This window comes from Equus przewalskii, chromosome 23, assembly GCF_037783145.1.
Source record: "Equus przewalskii isolate Varuska chromosome 23, EquPr2, whole genome shotgun sequence".
Lineage (NCBI taxonomy): Eukaryota > Metazoa > Chordata > Mammalia > Perissodactyla > Equidae > Equus > Equus przewalskii.
The window spans coordinates 3,087,397-3,105,805 of record NC_091853.1 but is presented as its reverse complement, the minus strand read 5'-3'; the positions used below and the strand labels follow the sequence as shown (position 1 = coordinate 3,105,805).

At 48.3% G+C, this 18,409-nt stretch overlaps 1 protein-coding gene across 5 annotated transcripts in view; it reads left to right on the top strand.

Annotated features, from left to right (window-relative positions):
- CD247 (CD247 molecule) overlaps positions 1-18,409 on the top strand; it is a 73,199-nt gene that overhangs the window by 28,833 nt on the left and 25,957 nt on the right. The gene's annotated exons all lie outside the window — the stretch shown is intronic.

Here is an 18,409-nt window from a genome sequence, read left to right as displayed (position 1 = left end):
CCACTGACTTTTCCAAGTCGCTCATTTCTTTGGCCTGATGATGCCTCTTCTCTTGCCACCTCTTGGGAGCAGCAGGGTTGAGGCCACCAGTCCCTCTGAGCATGGGGATGCTTCCTTGAAGGGGTCCGAGGGGCAGTGTGGACAGGGAGGGAAGGGCAAAGAGCCTTCTGGAAGATGGCCAGCAGCCAACCTTACTCTCCCCGGCCCCAAGTCCTCAGGTCATTTTCTTTTTGGTTCTTGACCTGGTTGTTCAGCCTTCTTATCAACACAAGGCTTCTTTCCCCATCCCCATCCTAGGGCCATTCTGGTCTCCTCAGGAGCTCAGCCAGAGGGAAGCAGAGAGCAAATTCATGTTTTTCTTGGTGGGAAATAGTTAAGATGAAGCACATCCACCCAAAGGGTCTGTGGGGGTTGGGGGCTGGAGCCAGGACTGAAAGGAGAGCTTCCTGAGCTCTGCCTTCGTGTCCCCACTGCTGCCCGCGCTGTAGCCACCAGGAAGCCAGGCGGCAGGGACTCCTCCCCACAGAGCCTGGACCTGGAGCCCTTCCCTGCTAGTGCTGGCAGCACTGTGGCATGAGGAGGAGGAAGCTGGGACCCTGACCCCAGGGAGCTCCCAGGGATTCAGGAGAGGCAGACGAGTAACCAGATCATTTCCTGATCTCCAGCAGTCTGTGCCCCGGATTGAGTTTCTGCCACTGATGCTGCTGAACTGTCAATCATTCCACTAGCTGTGGGGCCACCCTGGAATGTCACTGAGGGGTGGAGGTGGGAAGGGGCAAGTCCACTGGGTACCACCTCGGAGCCGCTGGCCCCCACCCCTCGCCATGCCGGGGGCCATCTGTAGATCTGCTCAGCCAGGGCATCTTGCCTTTGATACCCAGACCCTTGATGCCTCTCTTTTCATGAAGTGGCAGAGGTGGGAGCTAAATGTGGGACTTGTTCTCGGGATGCTCAGGCGGGAGGGCTCCAGATGGTACCTCCTTCTCCAGGCCCTCCACCCTGGCCTCAGAGCTCCCTGTGGACTGTGGCAGCGCATGTAGATAAACCCCCCAGGCCCTCCCCTTCCCCAGGTGGAGGGGTGGGCAGCTCAAGGCTCTCTCCCAGGAGAAGAGATCATCCTCTTTGGACACGAGTCCAGAAGGATTCCTTAAAGTCACTCGGTCCTCCTCGGGGCTTGGAGACCAGGCCCAGCCTCCCCAGCTGCTGCTTCTGTCGCGGCTGTGTTTCCTCTGCTGTCTGGTCACAGCTCCGTGCTCTTAAAGGTCAGCACCCAGCCCAGACCTGCAGAGGCTTTCCTTCTGGTGAGGGCAGGTGATGGGAGAGGGGTGTGGGCAGAGGAGGGGGAGGAGGAGAGTGTCAACCCATGGTGCAGAAATGGGTTTGGGAGACACTTGGAGAGGAAGGGCTCATTCGACACCCGCCCGCAGAGGCGAGATAAGATTCGAAACAAACGAACAAGTCAGTGCCCTAATGTCACGCAGTCTCTGCGCTGTCAAGGGCAGGGGTCTGGAGGGAGGACTCACCTGCCTTCTCTCTTTATCATCAGCACCTGCAGGAGCTCAGCATCTTGTGAGCACGGGGAGAATGTATGGGCCTGATAGCTTTGGGTTCTGAAAGGTCACTAGAGAGAAAGAAGAAGATGTCATTTTGACCCCTTCGTCCCAGAATGGTGGGGGAGAGTGCTGTCCCCAGAAGGCAGGGAGGGAGGCGGAAGCTGCTGTAGTTTCATAGTCATCCTCAGGTCAGAGAACTTTTCGTGAGACCCAGGGAAGGCCTCTAATTTCCACTGAGTCAGTTCAGAGGGTGGAGCCTCTTCCTGAGAATTGTCCAGAGGGTGACAAGAGTAGGTCCCTGGGGTGTCTCAGTGGAGTGGCAGGGAAGGGAGGGGCAGGTGGCCTGGACAGAGATCACGCCCAGTGAAAGGTGCAGACAGGCCCTGCTGCAAAGACCCGAGGCCCACCTCACGGAGGCCTGGGTCCTGCTTGGCACCCAGCATGGGCTCCTGCCCGGCTGCCGTGGGCCTCACTGTGTGCCCTGCAAAATGGGCAAACAGGAATTCCTGAGCAGTCTCACAGGTCTAAATAAAGTGGTGATCCTGTGATGGCCCCTGCTTTTCCTGGAGAAAGTTGGGACAGTGGGCCCATTTGCCAAGTGGAGTGCTATGTCTCAGTCAATCCAACAAATGGTTTCGTAACCCCCAGTGCTCAGTGCTGGACTGCCCCAGGGGCTCCCCGCATCTAGCCCCAAGAAAGCTCTGGTTTCGAAAAGAAATAAGACATTTCAAACAAAATGATCAGAGCAGTGATTCTGAATTTTTCTTTCAACCTCAACCCACACTATGGATGGCACATGTGTGCTCCCCATGTGCTGGCAAAAGGCCCCCCTCACCCTACTTCCAAATTTCTCCACCAGTCAGGAAAGCTTTTGGAAAGCAAATGAGTGAAAATGACTTTAACGTAGGTATAGCTTTGATTCCACTTTAACTTTTTAAATAGAAGTTCTTTCCACGTTTTTGTATTCTAGATATTATAAATAAGCACTTCTTATAACACTTCCTAATGGGGAGCGGTTGAGAAGCAGCATACTAGACGCCGAGTCTCAGGCGGTGCTATGATTGTGCTCGACATCAGCCTGTTGTTGCCTTAAATATTCGCATAAATCTTACATCTGAAAACAAGCTATAGGTTACGGGTTTTTCACATTACAAAAATTCCCAAGAATGCATGACAGAAGCCAAGAAATTATAGCCAATCACAAATTAAATGAGTTATCCACAACCAAATAATTTCAAAAGCAAAATTGTAAAAGTACTTTCAAATCTTTTTATATCAAAATAACAACATATTTTATGTGGAACGCAAGTGCATCTTCATGTATGGTTTGAAGTAGAATGGGCAGAAGGTCCTGCTTAGATCATGCTCTAAAATGTGTGTCTATTTTCTTCGAAATCACCTGAGAGGGATATTCCGCAGTGCCCCTTGACTACATACTCCAGAGCCTGCAGTCTCCGGCTTAAGAGGTTCCAAACTAAAGTTTTGGAGCTGGAAGAGATCTGGGTGTTGGCTATCGGCTGGTTGAGCAGGAAGAGACCTCTGGGGGTGCCGGGGGGCTGGGGGGGAGCATGAAGGAACACAGCAGCTGCACAGTTATATACAGAAAATATACAGTTTTCCTCCATATTAAAGACCAGTGTGGGCTCCTGTCAATTCTCTTTCCAGCTAAATTAACCCTATTCTCTTTACTTTTCATTCCACTTCCTAAGCCACTTCCCATTTCCATGACCCTACTGAGACCTCTCCAGTCCTTCTCCAATTTGGTACATGATGAAGAGCTTTAAATCAAACGAGAAAGTGAGAAACTGAGTCTCTTTCACTCCAGGGCAGAGCTGTGTCTTAATCATAGGGCTATCCTCACAAATCACCTTTAACTTGCAAGTCTACTATCTTTTCAGATCCATCGAACAGCTGCCTAATTGGGTCTTGGCCTCTGCTGGGACTGGGGTGTCAGACCACAGGAAGTGGCTGTTGAGTAACATGGCCCAGCCAGTACCTATTTTTGGATTTGAGTACCCCTCTGCATGGAGCTAGATGTTTTTGTATGCGGCATGGGAGACAAAAGAGAAGTAGAAAATGTGGCTCCATAGTCCAGAAGTTCTCACCCAAAGGGGAGAGGCAAGACTCAGGGTCGCGAAGCAGTGAAGACTGCAGCTGTGATAAGGCGTTTGGTGCAGGAAAAGAACTGACATTTGCGAGCGGAGCTCAGTGTACCTGGCGTGGAAGAGGTGACCTTGACTGATGGGTAGAAGGGGTTTGACAGGAGGGCAGAGGGGTCCCGGGTGAGGAAGTGGCCACTGTTCAGGCCTGCGGAGGGCTGGTGTTAGTGAGGCCCCCAGAGGCGGACCTGGCTGGGTGAGAGAAACGTGAACAGGGGACATAGGTGGAAAGTTGGGTGACCAGAGTATAACACGCTGAAGCCACATGGTGGGGGGCCTGGGGAGTGAAGGTTTTCAATATGATGTAAAAGCAAACTGGAACCCCTGTGTGGTTTTTGATAGTGGGGGGATGGAGGGGGACACATGACCCCCATCTGGCTGCAGTGTGTGGCAGATCGAGGTGGATGTATCACATCGTGTAATTGCCACCATCTTGTGGTCACAGAGTCATGGTCGTGGAAACAAGATGGGCAGGTCTGTGGGACCTTTGAGCTAATACAGGCTGACCGCATTTTCTTTTGATTTCTTTTTACTTTAGTTTTCATTCCAGTTAATCCTCTGCCCCTTTTCAAAGTAATGCATATTTAATTTTGAAAAATTTAAAAGAACAAAGAAGAAGGAAGAAAAAAAAACCCTATTCATCATCCATCTCTGTAGAGTACCCACTGTTACCAGGGTCATCTGTTTCCTGCCAGGCTTTATTTCTGTGTCCTGGCTACCCTTCATGGTTGGGATTAAACAGTATAAATAACCCAACTGTCCATTAGCCACATGGGTTTGAATGTTTTTAGTGACAGGGTGGTTTAAACCCTTTTAGTGACCAGGATCGCAGTACATTTTTAAGCATACCATGCCTTTTTAAAACAGAGATAGCATTAAAAATGTTTTTCCACTTATGAAATAATAATATATGCTTACCTAGAAAATGTGCAATATTTAAAAGTGCAAAAATTTAAATCATCCGTAATCCTATTGTCCAGAAATCGCCTAATCTATTGTTGTTTGTTTGTGGTATTTTCTTCTAGTATTCTTCCAAAATAATGCACATTTTAAAAACGAAATTGAACCTGCAACTAAGATAGACAACTGTGTACGGGGAGGGGTTGGGTAGATAAAAGCAGGGGAAAAAAAAAGAAGATTGGCAACAGTTATTAGCTCAGGTGCCAATCTTTAAAAAAAATAAAAAAGAAATTGGAATCACACCATATGCAACTTGGATCTTGCAGCCTTCATTTACCATATCCTAGAATCTTCCATTTTCTGACAGTTGTGAACATTATATTAACCTAACATTTATTGAGGACTTAGCATGAACCAGGCCATTGAGAGCATCTTACGTGTATTAACTCATTTCATCTTCACAACAGCCCTTGAAGATAAGTACTAGTTTTTGTTCCCACTTCACAGACAAGATAACTGAGGCCCAGGAGGTGGGATTGGAAGCTCAGTATCTGACTCCAGAGCCTGCACTCCTATCCACCATCCTGCCTCTCCAACTGGTCCTCAGTGGCGCTTCTTCTACTGGCCTCAAGTACACACACATGCACACACACGCACACAAACAATTTGAAATAAAAAACATTTCAAATATTAAAAGCATCTCTGAGGTCCCCAAGTCTTGCCTTTTCCAGGCTTGATATCCTCATTTGTTCTTCATGGCTTGAAGGCCCTTCGCCATGCTGGCCTTCACTCAGGCAGCTCTGGTTCTTCTGTGTCCCTTTAACGGGTGGCTAGAAACAAAAGCATGGCTGAGGAGTGACCTGCCCCAGGAAGGTTGCAGCCAGCCTCTCCTCCTGTGTGTGCTGGGCGCAAGACACGTGTCAGGGTGGCCAGAACTGCCTTGGCTTTTGTGACTAGCAGCTGAACTGCAGTGAACAGAGTGCTGCTTCTAATCCCTCGGCCCCTCACAGCCCCACGGCCTGCATCATCCAGCTTCTTCGCCTGGTCCAACGGAGCACAGCCCAGGAGAAGGGAAGTTAAGAATTTTGAGGGCCTGAGTGTGGCTGGACTTTGAACTTCCGTGACATCTTGGTGGGGATCAAAATGGCAGCATCTTGCCTGCCTGGGTCGGTGGGGCAGGAGGGGAGACCCAGATCGGGCAGCAGGGATGGCAGCTGCCCCAGCAGCACCTGCGCTTCTCCAGATGGCTTCCAAGTTTTGCACTAAGATGTCCCAAGAAGTCATCAGCGGTCACAAGAGCCAGCCTGCAAGTCTGAGCAGGTGGGAGGACAGATGAGGAGCGATCTCCTGGGCAGGCTCTGGCACTGCAGAGATGGCACACCAGTCGGGCCCCTCCCCTCACTGGTCTGTCTGAACACAAGAAAGGCAGCCGTGTTTGCCGGTCGTCTGGCACTGACTGCTTGAGGTGGGGGTCAGGGCAGGCTCCAGGGACAATGGCCAAGGTCATGGACTTTGTTCTTCCTTTTCTTCTCTTTTGGCGTCTCCTGGGCTGACCAGTCCAATTTTGTCTCAGGGTCCTGATGGAGGAGGGAGCGTCATCTGGTAGACGGTTCATCTTATGGCCTTAGTGGTGTGCAGAAGCCTAATGTGCTACTCCTCTCAGGGTAATTGCCATTTTAACAGAGACCTCTTAGAGACCAAAATGCCTCCATCTAGTGATATTTTCAGCAGAGGGAACTTCTTGCTGTCCCTCGACTTACAACAAGGCTGCCCACAGCCTCTTCCACCTGTATGCAAGCAGGACAAGTCCACAAGCCCGCACTGCATCCTTCACATCATTGTGCCTTCACTGTCCCATTTGTGAGATGAGGCTAATAATGGTATGTACCTCATCGGGTTTATGGGGGTTAAAAGAGATGAGGCATAGAAAGGGCTTAGAATTAATCAGGAACATAGTTAGCCTTCAATATATATTAGCTATTATTATCGCTGTGAATTATTATTTTGGTTATAGAGCAGCTTCACATATATTATGCTGCTTTATCCTTATGACAGCCCTGTGGATTAAGTTTTATTGCTCCCGTTTTACAGATGAAGGAAGGGAACTGAGAGATGTAGTATGCAGCTAAGGAAGGACTGAGCAGAGCTGAGCGCTTTCCGAAGGCTCCTTCCATTCGCTCAGCAGAAGGGAGCCCACAGGGGACCAGCCCGGGGCCTGGTGCCCCCGAAGCACAAGAGAAGCCCAAGAACCAGAGCCCACCCTCGGAGAGCTCACCAGAATCTCAGAGAAGGGTCAGCAGCCTGGGAAAGGTGCTGTTTCAACCCCCAGTGTGGCAGCTACCAGTGAAGCTTCACCTCTGGCCAAGTGCCTGTCTTCTGAAGGGGGACCCAGGGTGGCTCCTTCTGTTCCAAACATGCATGAAAGCACAGAAAATACTGCAGTGAACTGCATGTACGTATTTCAGAATGTAGCTCTGAAAGATAGGGACTCAAAAAACACAATACTATTGTCCTACCCTACACGATTCACAGTAATTCTTTAATATCATCAAATGTCTACTCAACGTCTAAATTTCTCCAACCATCTCTCTCTTTTTTTTTTTTTTCACTTGATAGTTTGTTTGTTTGAATTAGGAGCCAACTGTTCTGTGTTGCCTAGTCTCTTTTATTTATATCTACAGTTTCCTTTCCCCGGACCCCACCCTCCCACACCCTCTCTGTGTTTCCTTGAACTGTATTTGTTGAGGACACCAGGTTGTTTGTCCCATAGCATCTCCCTCAGTAGGATTCGCTGATGGCACCCCTGTGGAGTCTTGCAACATGTCCCCTGCCTCTTGCACTTGTATAAAGTGGCAGTTGGGTCTGGAGGGTTGAGCAGATTCAGGTCTGACGTAGGAGCGAGACCACTTCAAGGTGCTTTGCTGTGTTTTCATCAGGAGGCTCGTGATGTCCCAAGGTCTTTCTTTAGGTGATATTGGAAGCCAACGTTGCCTAGAGCCTCTATTTCATTAGGAGTTAGCTTTTTTCCGTTTATTTGGTGGAATATTTCTATAGAGAGAAACTTCTCATCAACTCTTTGGCTACCCTGATAAAACCCAGGATGAATGCTTGGTTCCTTCCCCTTGTTTCAAGGAGTTGTTATTTTTAGATGAAATGATGGATACGATGCCTGTGACTTGATTCGAAATAACCTTGGGAAGCGGCGGGCAGGAAGGCATGTGGAAGAAGAGCCGTGAGCTGATCATTGTTGAGCTCGGTGACAGGTGCACAGAGGTCCAATCTACCATCCTGCTTTCGTGTGTATTTCATATATTTTATAACAAAATCCAGGGGGACTGGGTTCAATAAAAATTAAGTAACAGTTTGATTCCCCAGCATTGTCCAAGGGAGAACAGTGAGTGTGTTGGTTGGTTTTAGTGTCATGATGACTGATGGACCTCAACATACCTAAGTGTTTCAATCCATGGCAGCTGTTTTTCTTACTGATACTGAAGTTATTCTAGCATTGGCCACTGGGAACCTCTTCCAGTTGGCTCCTAGGGGCCAGCCCCAGGGCCGAGTGATTAAGTTTGCGCACTGTGCTTCAGCGGCCTGAAGTTCGCCGGTTTGGATCTTGGGCACAGACATGGCACCGCTCGTGAAGCCATGCTGTGGTGGCATCCCATATAGAAGAACTAGAATGACTTACAACTAGGATATACAGCTATGTACGGGGGCTTTGGGGAGGAAAGAAAAAAAAGATGAAGCTTGGCAACCAACGTTACCTCAGTGCCAATCTTCCTCACCAAAAAACGTACCTAAAAAAAAAAGTTGGCTCCTAAGTTCTTTTTGACCCAAGTCAGTGGTCTCTGATAGTGTCCTTGCTCTCAGTGTGACAGCATGTCCCATTTGTGTTGTGCATTCCTACCCAGACCCCGGCTGTTTTCCAAGACAGGCCTGCTGTCTTTCGTGAAGGGTCTTTTTTGTGCCTGGTCACTGTTACCTAAAAAGATCTCTTTGAGGCTCCAGTTAGACTCTGTAGCCAGGAGCAGAATTTTCCTCCTCACACAGCAGGCAAGTGTGCCTCTGCCACCCTCTCCCCCACTGCCGCCGCCCTCGCACCCCCGCCCGAGCAGGTGTCTCGGGGATGCGTTGACTATGCTGGTGGGTGGGTGGAGGGGAAAGGAGATTAAAATCTGACTTTAAAGGCTCAGCCGTAACTTGCTTGAGGCTAACTCCCCCTCCCCAGCCTCAGCCCCACCCCCAGACTCAGAACCAGGGAGAAGGAAAGAAGGGCAGTGAGAGTGTTTAGTATCTCTATCCATCTATATTTAGGCAGATTATCTTGCAAACTAAATCAGAGAGAAAGCTTTAGGGAGGAGGCTGCGGGGTACCTCCAGTTCAGGTGGCTTTATCTAATCTGCAGGGGGGTTGGGTAGGGGGTGCGCAGAGTAGAAAGAGCCCTCCAGAGACAAGTGTCAGATGAAAAGGGCCTAGAAGACTAAAGGGGTCCAGGCCCAGCACAGCCTTCGGATACGCGAGGCGGCACCATGTAAAGGCAGGGTGTACCGCTCACCTTCTGAGGGCAGAGCTAGACCCTGGGTCAGTGTGATGAGGAGGCTGGTGACACATAAACCCCCAGTGGTGGGGTGAGGGGCTGCCATGTGAAGTGGGGCGCTCCCCTCGCAGTGAGAGGCCTGCGAGTCTGGGAGAGCACCAGGGAGGCGTGTTTGGGAAGGGGTTCCAACACGGTGACTGGCACACGTTCTCAGAGAGAGCACGGCTTCGCGTGTGGCAGAGGAGCAAGGGGCAGGGCTCGCGGTGGGAAGCACCAGCTGTGTGAACTACGTCTGGTTGGTTCCTTCCCGTTTTTTCACAATGGGGACGCTAATCTCACCTCATCCTCGAGGCTGTCGTGGGGCTTAAAGGCGTCAGTGAGCCCAGCAGCCCTGTGAATCGCTGGCTGTGAGAGTGACAGCACGATCCTTGCAGCTTTCTGTGATCCCCTGAGCGTGGGGAATCTGTAGACAGGCAAGAAGCAACCACATTAGTTTTCAAACAACGTCCAGGTTGAAGCTGCTCTCAGACGCCAGGTGGATGATAGAAAGGCCCAGAATAGGGGAGGTGGCGAGCAGAGGGAGGGAGAAGCCAAGCTGGATGGAAGTTTGGGCAGCTGGTCATTTCAGGGGATAGAACCACACAGAGGCCGTAATAGTGTCTGAATATAGAACTACTGTTTTTCAAGGAAAGGTCTCAGAATAGATCTCCCAGGAAGACTATAAGGGTGTATGAGTGTGTGTGCGTGCGTGCATGTGTGTGTAAAACTTAGAGAAAACAAACAGTGGCAGAAACCTGAGGAGTCCAGAGCTGGCCTCCTTGCAGGCCTGGTTTGTAGACTGTTGGTGCCGGCTGAAGGGTGAAGGAGCGGGCCAGCACGGAGGCTGGGGCAGCGGGGCAGCGGGGCGGCGGCCCGGAGCCCGGGGTTTCCAGTGCCAGCATGTGTCCTGCGACCCTGGGTGCCAGGCTGCGCAGAGTGTGGACCAGGCAAAAAGGAACCCTCTCTCCAGGACATGGGAGTCCCTGGGCCATGGGGCCGCCCCAACTGGACCACACTCGTGATACGTGAGGAGGAGAGATGAGACGTGAGATAGGCAGCCATCTCACTCACGGATATAGACACATTTGAAGCCTTTCCTACAGATGCCTCTGCCTGCTTTGATTTCTATTTCTTTAAAGAAAACTGTGAAAAATTAAACATACAAGCTGCAGGAGGACCCGATTTTAACGGCGACAAAATCCTGATAGAAATGTAACGACACCGTCCCTGACCTGCTGTAAAACAGCAATCTTGGCTGTGTTGTTACTGCCCCATCGAAAAAATCCGCCATTTTGCCTTCTCAATTTTGCTATATTTGAATAGATAAAGTCAATTTGGCTAGACTTGCTTTTCCCCACGTGTACACACTGTGCACGACACATTTAGCAAACAGACACATTTAGCAGGGGCTGTAATTCTGCCAACCTGGGCTGCTACCCAAAACACTTCCTGAAAAAATTATTGTGAACTTTTTTCAGGACATCATTGGAAACAGTACTTCCACAGAAAATATAAGTGAATATATATTTGATCTCAAAATAAGGAAATATTTCCTAAGCACATGAGTAAAAGTAAAAAATGTGACTACTTAAATTTCAATTTCTGCGTGTCAAAGACACCAAATGAAAGATAGATGATGAGTGGGAAAAGACAGATGACAAATACAAAAGAGAAAGGGTGACTATCCCCAGTCTGTAACATGCTCTTAATGATCGCTTCTTAAGCAAGCATGACAAAAAAGAAGCAGAAGGCATCACCACAATTCATAAAACAAGAAACATACACAGTGAAGAAAATGCACGAAAAAAATGTTCAACATCACTAATAATCAAAGAAGTGCAAATTTAAAAATTAGACTCTCTCTTTGGCTTACAGGTGGCTTGTTTTGGTTTTTGTTTGTTTGACGATAATATCCAGCATGGGTGAGAATACAGTGAATTATAGGCTCTCGAACACGGATGAGTGTCAGTTGGCACCAGCTTTCTGGGAAGTAATTCAGCCCTAAGTTTAAAGAGTCTCAAAAATATTTATTCCCTTTGGCTATGCATTCCCATGTGTTTTATTTATTCTTCAGAAATAATCAGAGGGATAAATATATCTGTGTTGGAGGATGTTTATTGCAACACTATTTACAATACTCAAAAATCAAGAACAAGCTATTTCTAACAATAAGTGGAGTGGCTAAATAAATTACTATATATAGCACTATCTAAAAATAGTAAAAAATAGGTTGCATTAGGTAAAAAGCAAACAAAATCCCTAAGGATACGACCCCAATTTTTTAAAAAATGCGTTAGAATAAACACTGCAAGAAAATACAGCAAAATGTTAACAGTAATGATGTTTGAGTGCTAGGGTTATAATTTTTATTTTCTTTTTTATGTTTTCTGTATTTTCTAATATTTCTATAATTAACAGTTTTACTCCTATAATCAGAAAAGTTATACAGAATATAAAAATGATTTCCCCTAGTTTTGAATTGAGAAATCAAATTCATCCTAATGTCCCCAGGGAGCCCAGACAGGGCAGGTCTGGCGGGGACTAAGGAGCTCCACTCAATACAAGCTCCCGCCGAGGCACCCGTCGGATCTCCCAGCAGAGGTCTGAGTCCCGATTTCAGGGGAGAGCCGGGCGCAGGTATAAACGTTGGGGTCAACAGCACACGGATGGTATTTTAGAGACCTAAGAATGGATGGATGAGATCACAAAAGGAGTGGGTTTAAGAAGATTAGAGAAAAGGTCGGTGGCCTGACATCTGGGAGAGAAAGAGGCATCAGCAAAGGAGACGGAGCCCCAGTGACCACGACGGCGCCCAGCGCAGGCTCTTAGCAGACACGTCTGCACTGACCAAAGGGACAACACAGGGTCTCCAGGGACTGATTTATTCTAAAACCTCAGATCACTTGCCAGCACACTTTCCTTTATCTCTCCTGCTCCTTTCAGGCCCAATTCTTGACAAAAAAGGAGGGGGCATGCATTGTTCTCAAAAATAAAATCATGTTTGTATAACAAAAAACGTCAGATTAAAAATGCGCTGATTCAGCGTTTGTGACCATCTTAGCAATGTGTCAGTGTCTCGACATCACCAATAACCACTTGTGCACACTGGGAAGTACTCCAGTAGGGGAGCACAGGCAGGGGGCGGGCTCCCTCTCCCGTGAATCCCCTTGATTAAATGTGCACCTGGATCTTACAGTTGACAATCACACGGGTCTCCAGCTTCGTTTCCGGTGATCGGTCCTGAGGGCCTTTGGTTAGGACCCAGCACGTTTGGACTGTATCAATGCACTCAGTCCCACAAATACATAAATCTTGCTTGCCAGACTTTTTAAAAAAGATTTATTTCGAAACCAGATGACGTCATTTCAGTTTTAGGAACTCCTGTTTTTGAGTGTAGTTTGCTTCTTTTCTACGTTCGGGAGTGTAGCTTCTTTAGGCTGCTTGGAGGAGAAAGATTATTTTATTTTTTGACTCCCTGCATTGACAGCGGATCAGGCAGGTGGAGGACCCCTATCTAGGAGAGACGGGTTGACTGGGAATGGAGGCGTTTGCTGCTGTAGACTCGTTGTTACAATTTAGCAGAAGGCAGGGCTGACAGTGGAGGTGGGAAGAGAAAAATGAGGGTTGCCTAGTCTCGGTTTCTCCTTCTTGGGGCCAAGGTAGTGAGGGTAGGGAGACCAGCCCTTCTGCAGGAGCGAGGCGGTGATGTGGCTCTGTGGAGGTCACTGGACTCGACTGAAGGAAAGCGGCTCTGAAGCAGTCCTGCAGGGTTCCTGGGAGGCTGACTCAGAGGGGTCTTCACATTAAACCGATTGATGGTCTCTCCATGTCTGGGAGAGGTGCTTTGGCTCCGTGTCAGAGCTCCCATCAGACAGGCCTGCGCTGTGAAAGCTTTGAAAAATGGTTGGGATGAAAAAATGGACTCTGTGCAATAGTAAATTATAATGATGCTTTGTATTTATAGCGCATGCCCCAACTGAGGGAGCTCTGAGTTCTTTATGGATATTAACTCACCTTTCTCACAATAGAGAAAAGATCATTTTGTCAATTCAGTATTTTTGTATCCTTTTTTTCTTTTGCTGGGGGAGGAAGATAGGGGTGTTTTCTTATATAAATTTGGAGGCAATAAATCTTCCTTTCATTTTTTTCTGCTGGAAATCTTCTCTTATTGGATATCACATAAGAAATTAAAAATGAATAGTGATGCCTAGAATGTGTGTGTATGTGCATTTATATGTCTTTGTGGGTGTAGTATCTATATAAATATTTAATTTTTATGGTCTAAGCCTTCTCCCTCAGTTTTCATGAGCTAGAATTTATTAGCTACTGAACAGTGGGGCTATTATTATTTGCTTTTGCACCTAAATGATTTAAAAGTCAATTATGAACTGGCTAAGGGGATTGGAGAACTGTGGCATGTAATATGGCTCAGGCAATTTCGATTTGTTACCCAATGTCTGGAATGAGGAAGTGTCCGGGGTGGGAAATAGCCCACAGACGTACTGTGCAGATATTAAACCGACCAGACAGAGGCCTCAGGTCACCGGGTTGTGAGCAACTCTGCTGGGTTTCCTCTGGGTGGGGTGGGGGTAGGGGCAGGAGGTGCTGGTGATGTACAGGCAGACACATAAATCTGAGGATAAAGCAGAACCCCAGGACTGGCCAAAAGGATGGCTTACAACCAGACAAGCCCAAGGAGCGACTGGTCATAACAACCAGCTGCGACACAGGTCCGCGCTCTGAACCCCTAGCAACAATTAGAGCAAACGCCAGCCTGGCCCAGGGCCCCTGGAGGGAGAGTAAACATTTACTGCATTTCCTATTTCTCTGCAAAGTGCCTCTTCTGAGTCACTAAGGCAGAGAAGGAGGCTAGAAGGCGGTAATAGCCCAATACAACCAAATTATTCGTCAAAGGGAAGTTCCCCTATGGAATTCATGTCCTTTGAACCCTCCAAATGGGAGACAGGAGTTTTCAGGTGGTAAAGAAAGGTGGAAAATAGCAAGGCACAGTTCCTGTGCTGGGCCCTGGGGCTTTATGACTTTGTGTTTGTGTGAAGACCCGCTGAAAATCAGATTATGCTCACCTGGAAATTAGCCAGGAGCAAATGGTGAATCTTTGTTAACAAGCTTGGAGTCCACGATAAATTTTAAAAAGTGAGAGCGCGTGACAACGAGCATTCACCATAAAGCTTCGGTTGCCTCTGGGTTCTGGCCTGGAAGCTGAAAAGGATAAAGTACTTTGGGAACAAGAGCCAGACTTCGGACGCTTTTGCACATTAGCTACCTAATGAAGGTGCCCCAGTCTGTCTGCTGGCCGGTTATGACTCAGTAGACTTCTTGGCAGTCCCCTCCCTCGAAGACTGAAATTGCCGTATGGCACATACTACACACACACACATGTACATGTATGTGTATACATACACATGTACCTATGTGTGTCTGTCTATATGTATGTGTAGGCATATATGTATGCCTACACACACATATGTTTTCCCTCATAAAGAACATCAATTAAACTTTATTTTTGGTATTTGGGTGACTTAAAATTGAGGGAGAAAAAAGCAGGGCAGGGGAATCATGATTTTGTAGGTAATCTCTACATGAAAATTTCCCCAAAAACATTAGTTCCATATTTTAATATTAAAGAACCATCTGAAGTGGTACGACATGAAGGTGCACTTAAATTGGATACACGAAACTGTCTAGCACCTTGGATCTGTCCAGAGACAAGCCGATTTCTTTTCCTGAAGGAGGTCAGAGGTAACCTGGCAAATGGTCAGAAAAGTGTGCAGGGGGAGGGTATTTTCTTTGGCCCCTCGTCTGATCTGAGGCGCTCCTAAGTGACTGGTTCCGCTTGTGAGATCCGTGCTGAGCCGCAACGCCAAGGCCACAGCCCGAGCCCCCAGGGCAGTTCATGAAGTTTGGGTCTCAGGCTAGTTGATGCCACAATCAATCGAGTGTGTTGTCGGGAGGCTAAGCCAGAGAAGCAGCGCTCCAACGAGGAATTTCTATGCAGTAAATATCACTTAAATTCCTCTCAAAGTTGGAGCTGGTGTCAAAGTCCAAAAAAGCAATATTCCGTGGCAACTGCCGTCAGGAGTGTGTTTGTGCCCGGCCGTGTATCATCTGAACACTCGAATTAGCAGGGAAGAGAGATAGTGAGTTAATATCACCCAGCTGACTGCTCCAAGAACTGCTTTAACTGCAGCGAGAGAAATATGGAGAGGGCACGGCCAGCCATCAATGACCTCCAAATGACTAGACGCTCAGAATTTTCTGGCAGCCTGGGCTAGATAAATAATTCCCACTGTGAAATAAATAAATTCCCTGAAATATTTCAGGGAAACCAATGCTTTCACTTCCTGGCCGCTGTCTACAAGGAGCTGGAGAAATACTCCAGGAGAAGAAAGGAAGATGAGGGAACAGCTGCAGCTTTCCACCCCCCGCCCTCCGTGTATGAGGGGCTGGTCCCGCAGTGAGGCTGGCCCGGTGGGGTGGGAGTGGGAGTTCTTCCAAGAACGCTGTATTCGAGGTTTGTAAACACATGGTTCCGGGTCTGGACAGGTCTTTGGAAGGGAAGGAAGGATGAGGGCATGAAAGGAGGAGGGGGGAGGAGACATGTGGAGAGGGAGATTGAGGAGGAGAGACAGAAGGAGAGAGAGGAGAGGGGCTAGAGACAGCGAAATCAACAAAAAAGGAAATAAAATGAAGGGAGCGAGAAAAGAGACAGGGAATAGTACCAGTCACTCTAAAGTAATGGGCACCTTCCTTTTACAGAGCACACACTGCAGATACATATTGCCATTTTGGAGCCTTTTCAGAAACTGTACTTTGCCTTTTTTACTTTAATTGAAAACTTTTTGCCTTTAAAACAGAGATGCTTGCTGTTTGGGGTCAGCACTGTCGCCCTCCACCTCCAGGTGTTTCAGAGCTAGAACAACAACAGGCAAAATTCTTCCCCATCTTTTTCACTCAGTCTGCTCCCCCGGCTTTCTGCCTCCAGAAAAAGGATGGAGGTTGAGAAAGAGAGAAAGAGCTTTCAGGGGCTCAAGATATCTGGGCCCCTACCTGCTTCAGGAGCCAAGACCGTTGCCCAAAGTGGGAGGCAGCAAGTTCTGAGCCCGAGGAGCTCCTCCCAGGCAGTCTGCTAAAGAGACTATTTCTGAGCCCTTCTCAGGGCACCCAACCCCTAGAGATGTGCAGAACTAGAACTAAATTTCTCTTCCTCTGAAGGAAATCGGGGGTGTTTAGGAACCCTGCACACAGCAGGGAGGCCGCCTCTGTATTTGGAGCTAAGAGTGTATAGAAAGCCTGTTAGAAAGGCAGGCTGGGGAAAGAAGCAAGCTGCCTTCCGTATGGCACAACCAGGGAATGCAGAGCTGGGCTTCCCGCTGGGCGCCGGCATGGTCCCAGAGTGATTCTGTTCAAGGAGAGCGGCATCTGCATGGGGGGAAATTATAAACATTATTTCCATTTATAAATTAAGCTCCTTAAAGGAAAGGAACTTAAAAACAGTTTTTTTATTGCCCAATGAAAAGACAATTGGTACCAGCCACGACTGACACATTCTGGAGAAAAACAATGCACGAGCAAACACAGGACACGTTCAGCTGCAGGGGCTCTGTTGGAGGTGGTTCTCAAAGGTGGGCGTCTTATTAGGCAGGGTCAGGAGTTCTGAGGTACCTGGTGATCTCATGAATGGGAGGGCTATCTCCAGGCTGTGCACTCCTTAAGTCAGCAAACAAAACATCAAAAACAAACAAATTAATCTTTTCTTCACTATTTTGCCCTGACCATTGCCCTTTATAGTTATAGGACCTAGGATTCACAGAAAAAGGAAAATTCTTTAGCCAAAATGAATTTCTAGTTTTAATTCAGGTGAGAGGTTGACAGTCTCCTTAATTTAATAGTTTTGGGAAATACATCTATGTAGCTTCAGGTCAAATTCCAGCCACTCATTTGAATGGGGGCTATTTTTCTTAAGTTTAGAAGTTTGACTTTGTTCCACAAAGTAATGACTCTCTGGATTTGGTGTTCAACTAACAGATCAGCATAATTTAGTTCCAGTTCCCATCCCACCTGCCTGTCGGAGGCTGAGGTGCAGGATCAAGAGAAGGGAGGTGCCGGTTACGATTCTAGATTCTACACCCCAGCAGACTAACTCCACGAAACCGACTCTTATGTTTTGTGACTAAGTGTATGTGTGTTACTCTCCCTTTGCCTTCTCCTTTTAAAACAAGAAGTGATGAGTTTTTCAGGTCTCTGCTTCCAGACCGAAGGGCTGCGGGCATTTGAAGTCAGATGGGAGGCAGGAATGAGCGCTACTAATTGGGTGCATCCTGGTGTGCCAATATAAAGGGCAGCCAATCGAACTGCGGGTTTCTGAGTTTGCCATCCGTACCTGGCCCACCTGGGGATTAAGAAGGCTTGCTGGCCGCAGGTCATAGGTCACACTGCAGACTTGACTGCAATTCCCTGGATGATTCTCATACCAGAGCGGACAGGGTCACTGCTATGCTAAATATCCCAGAGCAGCTCATGCTCAGTGGGCACAGAGAAAAGCCACACAGACGCTCGGAACAATTGCCAGGGTGGCCCATCCTCCAGAGGGACCTGGATCAAGCCAAAGAGCAGTCCCCAAGTCCTTAGGGCCAGGACTGCCCAGCAGCATGTCAGCCAAGGCTATCAGAAGTACTCCCATACCTCGCTACCTCAGGCTTCAGCCGTGTAAGAGGGAGGGTAGGCCTTTCCAGGGACGGGAGGCTCGAAGGCTCGGAGGCTCGGTCTGGCCCCTTCTACTGGCTGGTCATATGCTGCTGACATTACAGAGAGAAGCCAGGTAGGGAAATGGCTCACGTGCCTCTTCACTGTAAATGGGTCTGGAGCAGAGATAGCCCTCTGAAGGGCCTGTCCAACGTCTCCCAGCAGGGCCTTGACCCGGTCCCAGAGGAATATTCCACCTCCTTTTCCAGCTTAGACACTTCTGAGAGGCAGGCTGTGCCCGTTGGCAGACCCTCTCGCACCGGCTCGCATGTGTGTGGACACATTTGCTCCCAGGTCCTAGTCCAGGTCCTGCCATCTGCGTGCTCGGGATACCCACAGAACACCAGCTTTGCCAGCCCTCCTGCCTGTTGCTAAGGCTTTGTTCCCTAAGCCACACCGGTTCAGCTGCCCGGCCAGACTCAGGGCCTGGCACACACAGGCCTCTTCTGTGATCACAG